The following is a 13,695-nucleotide window of genomic DNA, read 5'->3' on the forward strand; positions in this document are numbered from 1 at the left end:
AGTTGGTTTACAGTCTTTGTGGGCTTCTCTTCCTTAACCCACCTTTTAAATGTTGGGTGTGGGTTACTTCTCATTATGCTATCGCTGAGAGACCTCATGACTTCAGGCACCACCTGCTGCATATACCACCATGCTGGTATATGGCTCACAGATCTCTCTTTATACATAGCACATATTATTGTATATTTATTATATGCAAAGCTCAGGTTAGGCACATGAAATCTATGCTCTCCTTGAACTTCCATTGGGAGAGACAAGCATTAACGATCAAATGATAAAGAAGGAAATTTGTGATTTTAAATGGTATTGTAGCGGTCGGCTTCACTGAGAAGGTGCCATTTGAACGCAGATTTGAAGGAAGTGGAGGAGTTAGCCAGGAAGCTGTTTGCAAGAGAGCGTACCAGTGTGGGAACAGCAAATTCAAGGGCATAAGGGCACACCTGTCAGGCACATTTTAAGAATAAGAGCAGGACAAGTGGGCTGGACCTGAGAAAATGTGGGGGGCTGTAGTTGATGCTGTCAGAGATATAATAAGAGGGCAGATCATGTAGGGCTTTATGGATTATTATAAGAAGTTGAGCTTTTACTCTGAGCAAAATGGGGACACCGGCAGGGTTTTGAATAGGAGGTGAATATCATGTGAGTGATGTTTCTTTAAGTGACTACTTAGGTTTCTGTGTTGAGAATAGACCAAATGGTGAAAAGGTTTCTAGCCCCAAAACAAGAATAGAAGGCTACTGAGCTGATACAGTCTTCATCTCTGTTGTATCATGGATCAGTATATTTAAATGCTTAATGAACGTATTCACTTGGATGTAACACAGATACCTCAAGTTCATCATGTTTGAACACCAAATCCGTTTTCCTGTTCCTGTTGCAAAGTTGTTCCCTCTTTCTATAACCTCTGTGTTGGTAAAGACCCAGCTACCTGAAGGAGGAACCATCATTGAATTCTTAAAGACTTAATTTTTTTTTAGAGCAGTTTAACAGCAAAATTGAGAGAAAAGTAGAGACATTTCCCATACATTCTCTGCGGTCATACATGTATAACCTTCTTCATTATCACTGTTCCCCACCAGAGTGGTACATTCTTACAATTGATGAAACTACATTTACACATCATTATTACCCAAAGTTCATAGTTGAGGGTTCACGCTTGGTAGTATACATTCTATGGATTTGGACACGTGTAATGATATGTGTCTATTATTATAGTGTCATGTGGAGTATTTTCACTGCCTTGAAAACCCTCTGTGCTCTGCCTATTTATCCGTCCCCCTTCAAATGCTAATGTTTTTACCATTTCCATAGTTTTGCCTTTTCCAGAATGTCAAATAGATGGAATTAATGTAGTATATAGCCTTTTCAGATTGGCTTCTTTCACTTGGTAATATGCATTTAAGTTTCCTCCATGTTTTCATGGCTTGATAGTTCACTACTTCTTATCACTGAATAATGTTTCATTATATGAATGAACCACAGTTTATTCATCTTCTCACCTACTGAAGGGCATGTTGGTTGCTTCCGGGTTTTGGCAATTATGAGTAAAGCATCTATAGACATCCATGTGTAGGTTCTTGCATGGACAGAAGTTTTCAACTCCTTTGGGAAGATATGTGATTGTAGGCTCACATGGTAAGGATATGTTTAATTTTGTAAGAAACTGCTTAGCTGTCTTCCAAAGTGGCTGTACCATTTTGTATTCCCACTAGCAATGAATGAACGTTTCTATTTTTCTGCATCCTCACCAGCATTTGGTGTTGTCAGTGTTCCAGATTTTGGCCATTCCAATGAGTGTGTACTGGTATCTCATTGTTGCTTTCATTTGCATTTCCCTGATGACATATGATGTGTAGCATCTTTTCATATGCGTATTTGCCATCTGAATATCTTCTCTGGTGTCTGTTAATGTCTTGGCACATTTTAAAAATTGGTTTATTTGTTTTCTTTTTCTTTTAAAACCACGTCAAGTCATTGTTTTCAATCTAGTTGTGGAGGGCGCAGCTCAGCTCCAGGTCAAGTTGTTGTTTTCAATCTAGTTGTGGAGGGCACAGCTCACTGGCCCATGTGGGAATCGAACCAGTGACCCTGGTGTTATAAGCACTGTACTCTAACCATTGAGCAACCAGCTGCCCCAGTTTGTTTGTTTTCTTATTGTTGAGATTTAGGAGTTCTTTGCAAATTTTGGATAACAGTCCTTTATCAGATGTATCTTTTGCAAATATTTTCTCCTAGTCTGTGGCTTGTCCTCTCATTATCTTGACATTGTCTTCTGCAGTGCAGAAGTTCTTTTTAACTATTTCTTTCATGGATATGCCTTTGGTGTTGTATCTAAAAGGTCACTGCCATGCCCAAAGTCATCTAGGTTTTGTCCTATGTTACCTTCTAGCAGTTTTATAGTTTTGCACTTTACATTTAGGTCTGCGATCCATTTTGAGTTAATTTTTGTGAAAGACATCAGATCTTTTTCTTGACTCATTATTTTGCATATAGATATCCAGTTCTTCCCGCACCATTTGTTAAAAAGATTATCTTTGCTTCATTATATTGCCTTCGCTCCTTTGTCAAAGATCAGTTGACTACATTTATGTAAGTCTATTTCTGGGCTCTCTAGTCTCTTCCGTTCGTCTGTCTCTTGTTTTTCCAGTACCACACTATCCTGATGACTGTAGCTTTATACTGAGTCTTGATATTGGTGGTGTGATCCCCCCAATTTTGTTCTTCTCCTTCAATATTGTGTTGGCTATTCTGGGATTTTTTGCTTCTTTAGATAAACTTTAGTGTAGGTTTGTCCATATACACAAAAATAACTTCCTGAGATTTTTTTGGGGGATTGCACTGAATCTATAGATAAAGTTGGGAAGAACTAACACTGACAATATTTAGTCTTCACACCTTTGACTCTTCATGTGTTCCTTTCCCTTCGCAGTGAAGATAAAACCCTGTAAGTTCTTCTGAATAGGGCAAGTTAGTTATTTTAATTTTGTCCACTGGTTTCCATTGATTAATTTGTTAGTCTTTTCTTTTTGCTACCTTTTAATACTCAGTATTAAAATTCTAAACAGTTCCTCGAAGAAATGCAGGATAAAACTCTTTCATTCCTTTCTAACTTTCTGAGGGCACTGCTGCGTCCACTTCCTTGCCTGGCCTGGGCAGCTTCTACATGTTATTTAAATGACTAACTTAAAGGCAGCAGGTGGTATTGCAGTTCTGTCAGATTTGGGCTGAATTTCAAATCCACTGTGTATTAGTTGTATGATTTCGGACAAGCCACTTCATAACTCTTATCCTCATTTTCTTTTTCTTAAAAAAGGCATACCCATCTGTCAGTGTTGTTTTTTAGTGTTAGAGATAATATTTCTAAAGCCACTGTTAGATGGTGGCTAATTGCTCAATAAGTAATAATACTCTCTCTAGCACACATGTTCCAGGAAGACAAGGAAAGAGATTTATCTAAAGTCTGTAGTCTTCATTAGGGCTTCTCTTTTTGTTGTACAGTTCTAGGGTTTTGCTAAATGCATAATGTCATGTATCTACCATTGAAGTATCACATAGGATAGTTTCACCACCTTAAAATCTCCTTTGAAGGAGAAAGGTGATGAAAAGTTTTATATACCAGGTTAAAAACTGGGGTTTTATATAGTAGGCTAGCAGTCTTCAGCTGTTTTTATTTACAGACCCTTAAAAGAATTTTGGAAAATTATGTAACCACTCACACATTACCAAGTTAACATCTACAGGTTTTCACCTGTGGTAAAATATGTGTTTGCAAAGAATTTAATTTCCATATCATTGGCAATATTGACGTCTTAAAACAAAACTTATATCAACTATTTTAAGAATACTCAATGGAATTGGAATCCATAGTAACTTGATAAAACTGTTATCCACTTAAATAATAATCAGTAGACTTCTATTAAAAGCTGAAAATTTTGCATTACTATTTTATTTTCTTGACCTTTATTTCCATCTCACTTCCTCATAGAATTTTTAAGCAGTATATTTTATAGTTAAAAGTCTTTAACTGTTCACCCTATCATACCTCTCTGCAACAAAAATTTAAGACATTAGTTGAAATTTTAAAATTGTTAAATTTTCTATGACCCTGGGGCAATATACCATAGTAAGATTTAGGATAGATGGGAGTGTGCCTTTCTTTTTTGAAGTAAAAGAAAGGTTATTGTGAGTAAAGCATTTCTCTTAGCCAGATCGATATTAATAAAGAGTTTATGTAGCAGAGATTTTGGACCTTTTACTCTATGAAAACTATCCATTCAATTGTGAACTGAAGAAACTAGTCTGAAAAGGCTATATAATGTGTGATTCCAACTGTATGACGTTCTGAACAAGGCAAAACTAGAGAGAGAGTAAAAACGTCAGTGATTGCCAGGGTTTGGGTGGGGGAGGATGAGTAAGTGAAGCACGTTCTTTTAAAAAATTTTTTAAAACTATTTCCTGCTTCACATTCTTTGCTCCAGCCAGAGCTGTCTAAAGTCCTATATCATGCTTTTCCCTGCCTCTTTGTCTTTATCGTCTTTCCTTTCCTTGCCTCACTGCCTTCTACTCATTCTTTAAGATGCAGAAGTCTTGACTGAGGAATTACCTATCATACCTTCCCTTCATATTGGCTCAGATGTCATTTTTCCTTTGCTCCCCCGCTACCCCCGATATAGTCTTCATCATCACAGGAACACATTATTTTGTAAATAGCTTTTTTTCCCTCTGAAATTGGACTGTAAGATCTCTGAGAGTAGAACTATGTTTTATCTTTGTCTCCTCAGCACCTAGTATATACCTCTCCTAGTAATATGTTAATTTATTGGGCAAATATTAATTATTGAATGAAACAATGCAAGGTGGATTTCGGTTCTCAGAAAGTTAATTCTTGTGCATAAGTTTTTTGGGGGAGTCAAACTGCAAAAGTCTATTTTTGTTTTATGCTAGTTATTTTTCTGGCTTACTGGTAAGGTTTTCAGTAAGATTTCACATGAAGATAGGATTTCGAACCTAAAAAGAATTTGAGAACCACTCTTGTAATAGCAGGAGCATAGCTCTGTGAGCAGTGAGGCAAGGACTCTAGTTTTGGCTCTGCTGCAAACTTGCCATGTGACCATGGGTAAGTTCACGAGCCTGGGGGTTCATTTTCTCATCTGTGAAATGAGTTTGTGACCAGATTATTTATAGTTTCCTTTACCATTGATTTGATTAAGGGAGAAAATTTCAATAAATCGAACATATGGTTATTCTTGGCAAGAAGACTTGATTTATCTTCTGATCATTCATACTGTGGGCATTGTAGGTGGTGTATGTATGTCAAGGTGACCTTGTTCCTATCATCGCAAACCATCTAGCATCATGGCGTAGATTTTATCCTTAACCAAAAAAAAAAGTAAAATAAAATAATTCATATTGTCCTGACCTTTGAAAAGCTAGTAGTTGTTAATATAATACATTGATTCATATAATTTTCAGATTAAATTTTAGCTTTTTCATTAAATTCATAATTTAATCTGATTAACATACTTTCTAGTATATTTCTATTGTTCTGGAAATGAACTTATTTTTGTCGAAACATTTCTTTGTGGCCAATTAATTACTCAGTCACTACAGCCTTATTCAATGAGAAGCAGTATCGAAAACAATTACAAAAATGCTTTCCTGCGCCTTTTGGTCATTCACAGTATGTCGTAATTCAGTTTTATAAAGCTTGACTGAATATTGAGGTATGACTTTTGTAAGGGGTTTGAGATTATGTTGTTTGGCCAAACAAAGGCAGTATTTCCTTTCTTGTCTTCCACTTTACCCAGCCCCCGCTTCTTTCCACCTGCTTGAGGAAAACTGTATTTTTTCAGACAAACCTCATAATTGCCCTTCTGTGCCTGATTTGGGCCTCAGGAAAGGCCCATAGCATCTGTAAAGCTGGCAGCAAAATGGTATTTCCAGGCAGGCACAGGGTTGCTGGGTAGTGAGCCAATCCACAGCTTTGTCTGAGCAGCTGAGAACTTTGCCGGAGTATTACCACGGTGTTCAGTAACACAGACCTGTGCCATGAGCAAGTAAAGCCCTGAGCAAGTGTCAGGGTCAATATTTATAGACCACTACGTAGCTTGCCTTGCAGAGAGAGAAAACGAGAGAGAAACACGCACACAGAGGGCAAGGAAAGAAAGACTGCTGTGGAGGGGAACTTGAATTTCCATTTTTTTTTTCCTTAAAAAACATTCTTTTTAACTGTCAGGTTCAAACTCCTGCTGAATCATAACCATTTGCCGCTGAGCTATGACAAGAGAGGAAACAAAAAGTTAGACGAGCAAGCCTGCCATAAGTGAGAAGGTAAGTCATTAGCCAGTTCAGTCTCGCTTTTACTCGTAAACTCCATCTCCCTGTTGGCTGCCCTGCATCAGTAAGCACTGGGCTGTGTGGCATGTTAGAGCTAATAAGGGAGGGTGTCCTGCTGTTTAAGAATGTTCTTGGTGGCAGTGTCGTTTTGTGTACTGTGGTGAAGAATGCTGTATTCTTTCATAGTATACTTAAACAACGTGGGCAGTGGGAATGGCTCTCGGCACTAATTTCATGTTGTGTCCTATCAGCAAACTTCTGTTTCTTCCTTCTGTCACACTGGAAGGCTTCCTATTGGTAAATTTCTGGTTGCTTTTGTATCCGTGCTAAAACGTGAAGTTGTATAAGTTTACAGGAGTCTGTGGTCTAGAAATGGAATGGGGGGAACTTCAGATGAACATGTGAAGATGTAATAGAGCTTGTCACAATGTGCAAGCAACATGGGGTCTTTGTAAAAGAAAGCCAGTGTCCATTTGGCAGTGCACTGAAGTGAAATAATGACTGCTTTGGGGAATGGAGAGAACCGAGAGTGATGAAAAGTAGGAACAGTTTTCTTAATCCAAGGTGCAAGAGACTCAGCATTTAGGGGAGTTTCTCAGTTTGTCCAAGTGACTTGTGAGATTGGTTCCTTACAAAATGTGATTCTCTACTAAAAACATTAAATTAACATCTCTGGCTACACATTCTTAGGTTGTTTTTTTCCTTTTGTCACGTGCAGCACCTTTACATGTTTCTCGGTATGTTCATAGTGCTGTAACGTGTTCATTTATCATCATTGCTTTGTGTATCCCAGATGAACAATAAAAGAGGTGTTGAAGGGGACAGAAAAATTGTTTTCTATGTATTTTCTGATTCAGAAAACCCATGAAATGTATAAACGTATATGTCTTATATGTATTATACGTAACTTGGAAAGTAAATATGTTGCCTCACTGGAAGTATGGCGTTGTTCAAGACTTAACCCACTGGCACAGTGAAAGTTTCCCAATTGTTGTTCGTTTTTTAATTGTGCAAGAGAAACATTAGCATGATATCTAAACATTTTTAGGTTAGGTTACAGATTATAGTGGATTATAGTTCCAGAGGTTTTCTGTACTACATATTTAAATTAAAAACAAAAATAATCTTAAAGTAGCTGCAGAGTTTAAACTGTAGGCCAACAGAGATATAAGGAGAAGCTAATACTCTGGCACAGTATTAGGACTGATATGCAGGAACCAACTCATTCTCAATGGGATAAACCACTTCCAAAACAGCAGGTGGAACAGGTCTAAATGTAAAATAAATATCTTAAAATTACACCAATAATTGTAGAGTATCACTTCTTAAAATCATGTATAATTTTTAAAATAATGCAAAATATTTTAAAATCTATTTTATTCACAAATGCTTTAAAGGCTAATCTGGTATCTAAATTTAAACTCTATTTTTACATTCATTTAAGGCTAGTTTTAGCCTCTGAATCAAGCCTTGTCTTTATATTTGTTCAAGCTCTGCCTACCAGTTTATTTATGGATTTGATTTAGATTTTTGACAACAATATGTTTATTTTGAAAATGCCACCAGTTGTTCTAGAGTGGCCATTTCTCTATTAAACTTTTCTTTGCTACTACCTCTGGGTAATAGCTCATGGTCATGATTGTAATTTCAGTTCTTATTCAATATCTTTTATTTATTCACGTTATATGTTGCATAAATACATGATATTGCTCTCTTACGCCTTTTTATTTGTTTTATTTTTGTTCCTTCTGGTATCTGGTTTCTGTTGTACCCTGTGAAAATTTGGCACAGAAAACAGACTGAATAAAATCATTACAATACAAAGAAACTAAAGAAAGTTGTCCCGTTAAGCAAGAGAAGAAATAGAAAACTGGGATATTGGTTGACAATGTCTAAAATGGGATGTATTTTGATTGCAGGCTTGTTGAGCATTTTAAAACTTGACATGCCTTCTCAATACTATTTTTGGCTTTAATGCCGATCTGACATTGGGTATTTATCATATTTGTAAATAACATATCATAAAAATGAATATGGGACCTTTTGTATCGTGTTAACTATCTATTAAAGAAAGATTAGGGAATTTGGTTTGAAATATTAATATTAACCTCTGAATGGATCTCACTGCTCCTAGTCCTTTTGCTCTACTGCCAGTCCATCCATCTGTTATACAGTACTGCACTTAGAGGGATCAGCCCCCACCCCCATGAACACTTCGCTTTCCTGTCAAAAACGCTTCCATCCCTGGCTCTCTATCTAGCTGGATAAAGGTCAGGCTTCTGGGTACAATGAGTCTCTTCTTGATCTAGCTGCTACTTTTTTTCTATATTCATCTTCTGCTATTCCTTCTGGGCTGTTTTCCACATCTCTCTTGCTCACCCATGAAAGATTCCTCTTTTCCCTGTTTTATGCTCCAGCAATACTGAACATCTCGTATTTCTCAAAACAATCCATATTGCTTACTTTCTGGAATTGTTCATGTTGCTCCCTTGAGCTTGAAAACCCTCTTTCTGGTCTTTGCCTCTCAGCCTCAGTGAAGGTACCCCTTCCCTGGATCTCTGCTGGTTCTCTGTCAGCTTCTGTGGTGGCCTCTGTATAGACTTCTGTCTCAGCACTTTGCAAATCTGAAGATATGTTTTGTGCTTATTTTTCCACATGAGACTGTAAGCTACTTGTAGCCAGGTTTTAAATTTTTTTTTTTGTTCCTCCAAGACCTATCATATAACAGATACTCAAGAACTTGGACTGAAGAAAAAATTTATCATATTTAACTTAAACCCACTTTTCTTTACAGACTTTTTATTTACTGTGTTTTAAAACTTTCATTAATTAAAGGAAAGCCCCTCTAGTAGATGGTGAATGCTTTTGAGACAATAACAATACTTTTTTCTTTTTAAAAAAATGATTTTGTTTCTCTTTTTACCACCAATCATAGTAATCTGTGTGTATGTATGTTTATCCATGTGCGTTTATCCAAGACAGACATTTCTTGAACTCATAAAATTGTTTGAATAACAAACATTCATAATTATATTGATTAGCATATACAAATTCAGAATATACAGCTCCAAAATATTTTTTAATTAATTTGATGAAATCTGTCAAACAATCTGCTAGTTACTGCTCCCACATGGACTATTGTGATGAGTCAAATGATGCCCTGGCAAACTGCAGACAGTGTTACACCTTCCAAAAGGCCCACAAAGAATTTCAGGAGAGATTAGGTCTATCCTCATTTATCTTATAGAATTACAGAGTGGAATGGCGCCTGCTGTTACTGATAAAGGTAAGCAACCTAATTTTATTTACTATTGTAGAGATAGGGATTTTATAGAAATTAATAGAAAGCCATGGCTTAAAAATTCTCGATCCTGAAAGGAGATATTCCATTGCAGTCAGAAGAATTTGCTCCTCAAAATAGAATGCTGAAAGAAAAGGATGTTAATTTTTTTAAAAAAGTAGTTGAGAAATAGCAGCTGTTTTTTTTTAGTTATGATATTCAATAAAAATAAAATTTATTTTTTCCTTAATTGTATTTTATTTCCCCACCATACATAGAATACTTTGAATATGAAATATTTTGTAAACCAGGAAGATATGTAAAGTTTCATGCACAATGTAGGGTAATTCACAACTTTTACTTGGATTATTTTTACTTCTTAGTGTATGCTACCAGAAGTTTCCACTCTGTTGAAGCCTTATAAACCTCTTCCAGACATTGACTAGGACTTGTTTGTTTAACCTTGAATTGTAATCTGTTTTAGGAATGAAAACAAGATTGGTATTTTCATAGGAAAATTTGGTAGCCTTTTAATTTGCTTGGAATGGATCATAATTTAATTTAGAATTTCTCTTCAGATCTATATCGCCTACGTCACTATCTGGTAGTTAAAGAGGTATGGAGATGGTACCTTACCAAAGAATTATAAGCATACATTTTATATATCTCACTGTCATATCAAATAATGTAAATATTATAAAACTGGAAGAGGCGGATTGCCTTTGGTCATGGACATAGAAATGTACCTAGTTCCTATCAGCCGGGGTGAGAGAAACCCAAAGTTGTCTCAGTATTAAAAGATTATTGTAAAAACAAACAAAAGCAAAAAAACAAAAACCATAAAAAACACTACCACCAACACCACCACCAAGAAGAGGTCAAAGAACTAGGTGGTTTTAGGATGAGGCATAAAGGCTTTTGACAGAAAAAGGAAGTCTTATTGTTACTATTGTTAGCAGCTTAGATTTCCAATCCAAGTTTTTCTGTAATTGCATGGCATGGAATTCATAGAACATTAGAGGAAAAAGAGCTTTAAGGTTCCACTTCTGTAATTAAGTGGAACCTTAAAGCTCTTTTCATTCAGCTGTTTCATGTTATAGATGTGGGCAAATGTGGTATAAAGAGGTAATGTAACTCGCTAAATGCCAGCTTTTAAAGTAGCTAGCTAAGATTTTAAGTTTTATTTCTTTATTTGTTTGTCTTGCTCCTTTGTTGTTTTCACTTTTATATCCCACATGAGTGAAATCATATGGTTTTCGACTTTTTCTGTCTGACTTATTTCGCTTAGCATAATCATCTCAAGATCCATCCATGTTGTTGCAAAGGGCAGTATTTCATCGTTTCTTAGGGCAAAGTAGTATTCCATTGTATATACCACATTGTATATACCATTGTGTATACCACAAATTTAATTTAATAAGATTTTGATTAAAAAAGAAATAGTTATTGTTATATTTTATCACTGTGGCTTTTCTTATCTGTTTGTAATTGCTGTATTTTTATTCTGCATATTGCATGTAAAGCTTGATTTGTCATATCACTGTGTTTGTATTGTATTTGATTCCTTTGCATTATTTCATGACTCCTGAAAGTTAAAGCTAATAATAATTGCCCGAAACTGGGATGAAGTACTTTTCTACTCATAACTATAGTTAACACACACACACACACACACACACACGCACGCACATGCACACGCACACTTATTTACATATTTTTTTTAAATGACGGATATTCTTTCTGGCTTTCCTGATTTCCCCCATTCTCTGTAGCAGTATAGTCAGATTTATGTCCCATAACTATTCTCCTTTTCAATAGATCATGGCAGATAATATTGAAGCAAGTGATAAAAACTGCAAAAACGCATTTTATACTTTGATTATATCTAAGGGATTCTAATAGAGAATATATGATTATATTTTATTTTATAATTTTGTTTTTAAAAAGATTCCTTCTTCTAATTAATGGTTAGAAAACGTGATTAAAACGAAAATCAAAGAACCAAATGTGATTTTCCAGATTACACTGACTTTTATCTAGGATTCTTTAAAAATGTAAATAGTTAAAACAAGCTTGTTTTGTACATGTCATCTTCTAGTAAGACTTGATTCCTTTATTTCTGCTAAGAAACTCCCCCCACAATTGGAGCTCTTGATTCCTTCCATTCTCATTAATATTAAGGTCGCTGGGAAAAAATCACTTGTATACCTAACGATGAAAGAGTTTTTGAGCTAATAGCTGAAAGTTATTCTCAGCCTATGATTTCTGTACGTTCCTGTTTCCTCCTTCCTTATATCGGAATCAAAGTGACCATCTCTATTCATCTCCCCAATCAATGAAAAAAGTCTGATTGCCCAGTAGTAAACATTTTCCACTGGATTGTTATTTTGCCCTTCACATACTTGTACATATCATATATCTTTTCAAACTCTTCCCTGCTGAGTTTTATATTTAAATCTTTCCTAATATAATAGAGGAAAGAGATACTGTATTTAATTTATATTTTTAATTACTAATGAACTTGAATCTGATGGGATTATTAGTTATTAATATTTTATTCTTTATCATTGATCTATTTATGTACTTATTCCTTTTTCAGAGCTGTATTTCTCTTATTGGTTTAGAAGAGTTTTTTCTAAATCAAAGAATCTTAATTTTTTAAAGTTTTATTATTTGCAACTGTTTTCACAAACTTAATTACTTTTTCTTTTGACTTGTATTTGTTTATGAGTTTACCCTGCATATGTTTTTAATGCATAACTCATCCTAGATGGAAAGTAATTAGAATGAAAGCTCTATTCACGTTTTTCTGTCCCAAGTTTTGACTTCTCTCTTCTTTCCTTGATGTCTTTTTCTTTTTAGTTTTTAAATTAGTTTCAGGTCTATAAACTTGATAACATTTTAAGTTTTATATGTTTTGAAACATAAGTATGTTTTGAGATATCTTTATTAAATCTAATCAATACTTTGTCCATCTCCTTTGAAACGTAGAAAACTATTTTCTATCCAGAAATACGGAAAATATTTTTCCACATTTTATGGTTTAATTTATTTAACTGTCAATGCTATGATTCACAAAGAATTTATTAGACAAGTACTTCAGTACTTTTCCTGAATTACTATTCCCCATCCCCCACTTTTATTGTGTAGTTACCTTTATCTTGTATTCCTATGGTACAAGTTTAAATCTTTGTGTTACCTCTCAAGTTATATTGCATTTAAAATTTTATCCCTACGAAATAAAAGTTCATGTTCCTTGTTAAATGAAATGTAAGCTTTGGAACATATTAGAGTGTTGTTGGATTTAACTTGGCATGCTCCTTGAAATTACTGTAGACAGGAGGCTGCATATATTACTTATGTTAAAGCAGACCTAATAAGAATATGATTCCGAGTGCGTAAGAAATTATGCATTAATAATAGCCACATTTATCAAGAGTTTCTAGATATATAGCTGGCATTCTACCAAGACTTTATATGATTTCATTTAATCCTTGTACAGACCTCTGACTGACTTATTCTGATTTCCCTTTTCAGGAGAAAGAAACCGAGACCCCAAAATTTAAAGTAGCTTCATCAACCTCACATAGCTAATAACTGATAAGGTCATGAATTAAACTCATATCTGGCCAAAGTCCATCTTTTAAGAAAGCATTGCCAAATAGAGAAATTAACTTTTTGCCCTAAGTGATAATAGTTACAAGTCCATACAGGTCAGATGGCAAGATCCTTCCCAAATTAGGTCCATCTGTGAAAAAAAATGAGCTCAGGAACAATAACTTCCAAAGTATAGAGGGCAGTCAGTGAAATCAGTGATATGGGGAATCTTTTATTATTTGGGGTTTGCACTGAAGAGATCAGAATCTGAAGATGGGCAGAAATAATCCTATACTTTAAATCAGTTTGGAAACAGCTAAAAAAAATCTTTTAACTGCTTCAATTTTTAGCACCTCTGTTAGTGTTATCATTTTCTTCCATTCCAAGTGTACTTACACTTTGGTTCTCCCTCATGTGCTTAACACACAGTACTACTCTCTCCCTCACATACCTGCTCATGACTTCAGCAGGAAAATTGGCAA

The 13,695-nt window shown here is 35.2% G+C and overlaps 1 protein-coding gene across 5 annotated transcripts in view; it reads left to right on the forward strand.

Annotated features, from left to right (window-relative positions):
• Window positions 1-13,695, forward strand: part of BMPR1B (bone morphogenetic protein receptor type 1B) — a 368,296-nt gene that overhangs the window by 211,671 nt on the left and 142,930 nt on the right. For 3 of the 5 annotated variants that reach the window (XM_033106685.1, XM_033106683.1, XM_033106684.1), the window contains one exon: window positions 6,236-6,330. The exons of the other annotated variants lie outside the window; for them this stretch is intronic. The gene's annotated coding sequence lies outside the window, so the exon portion shown is untranslated. The remainder of the gene's footprint in view (window positions 1-6,235; window positions 6,331-13,695) is intronic. 5 annotated transcript variants of the gene reach the window in all.

Source organism: Rhinolophus ferrumequinum, chromosome 5 (genome assembly GCF_004115265.2).
Source record: "Rhinolophus ferrumequinum isolate MPI-CBG mRhiFer1 chromosome 5, mRhiFer1_v1.p, whole genome shotgun sequence".
In the NCBI taxonomy this organism is placed as follows: Eukaryota; Metazoa; Chordata; class Mammalia; order Chiroptera; family Rhinolophidae; genus Rhinolophus; species Rhinolophus ferrumequinum.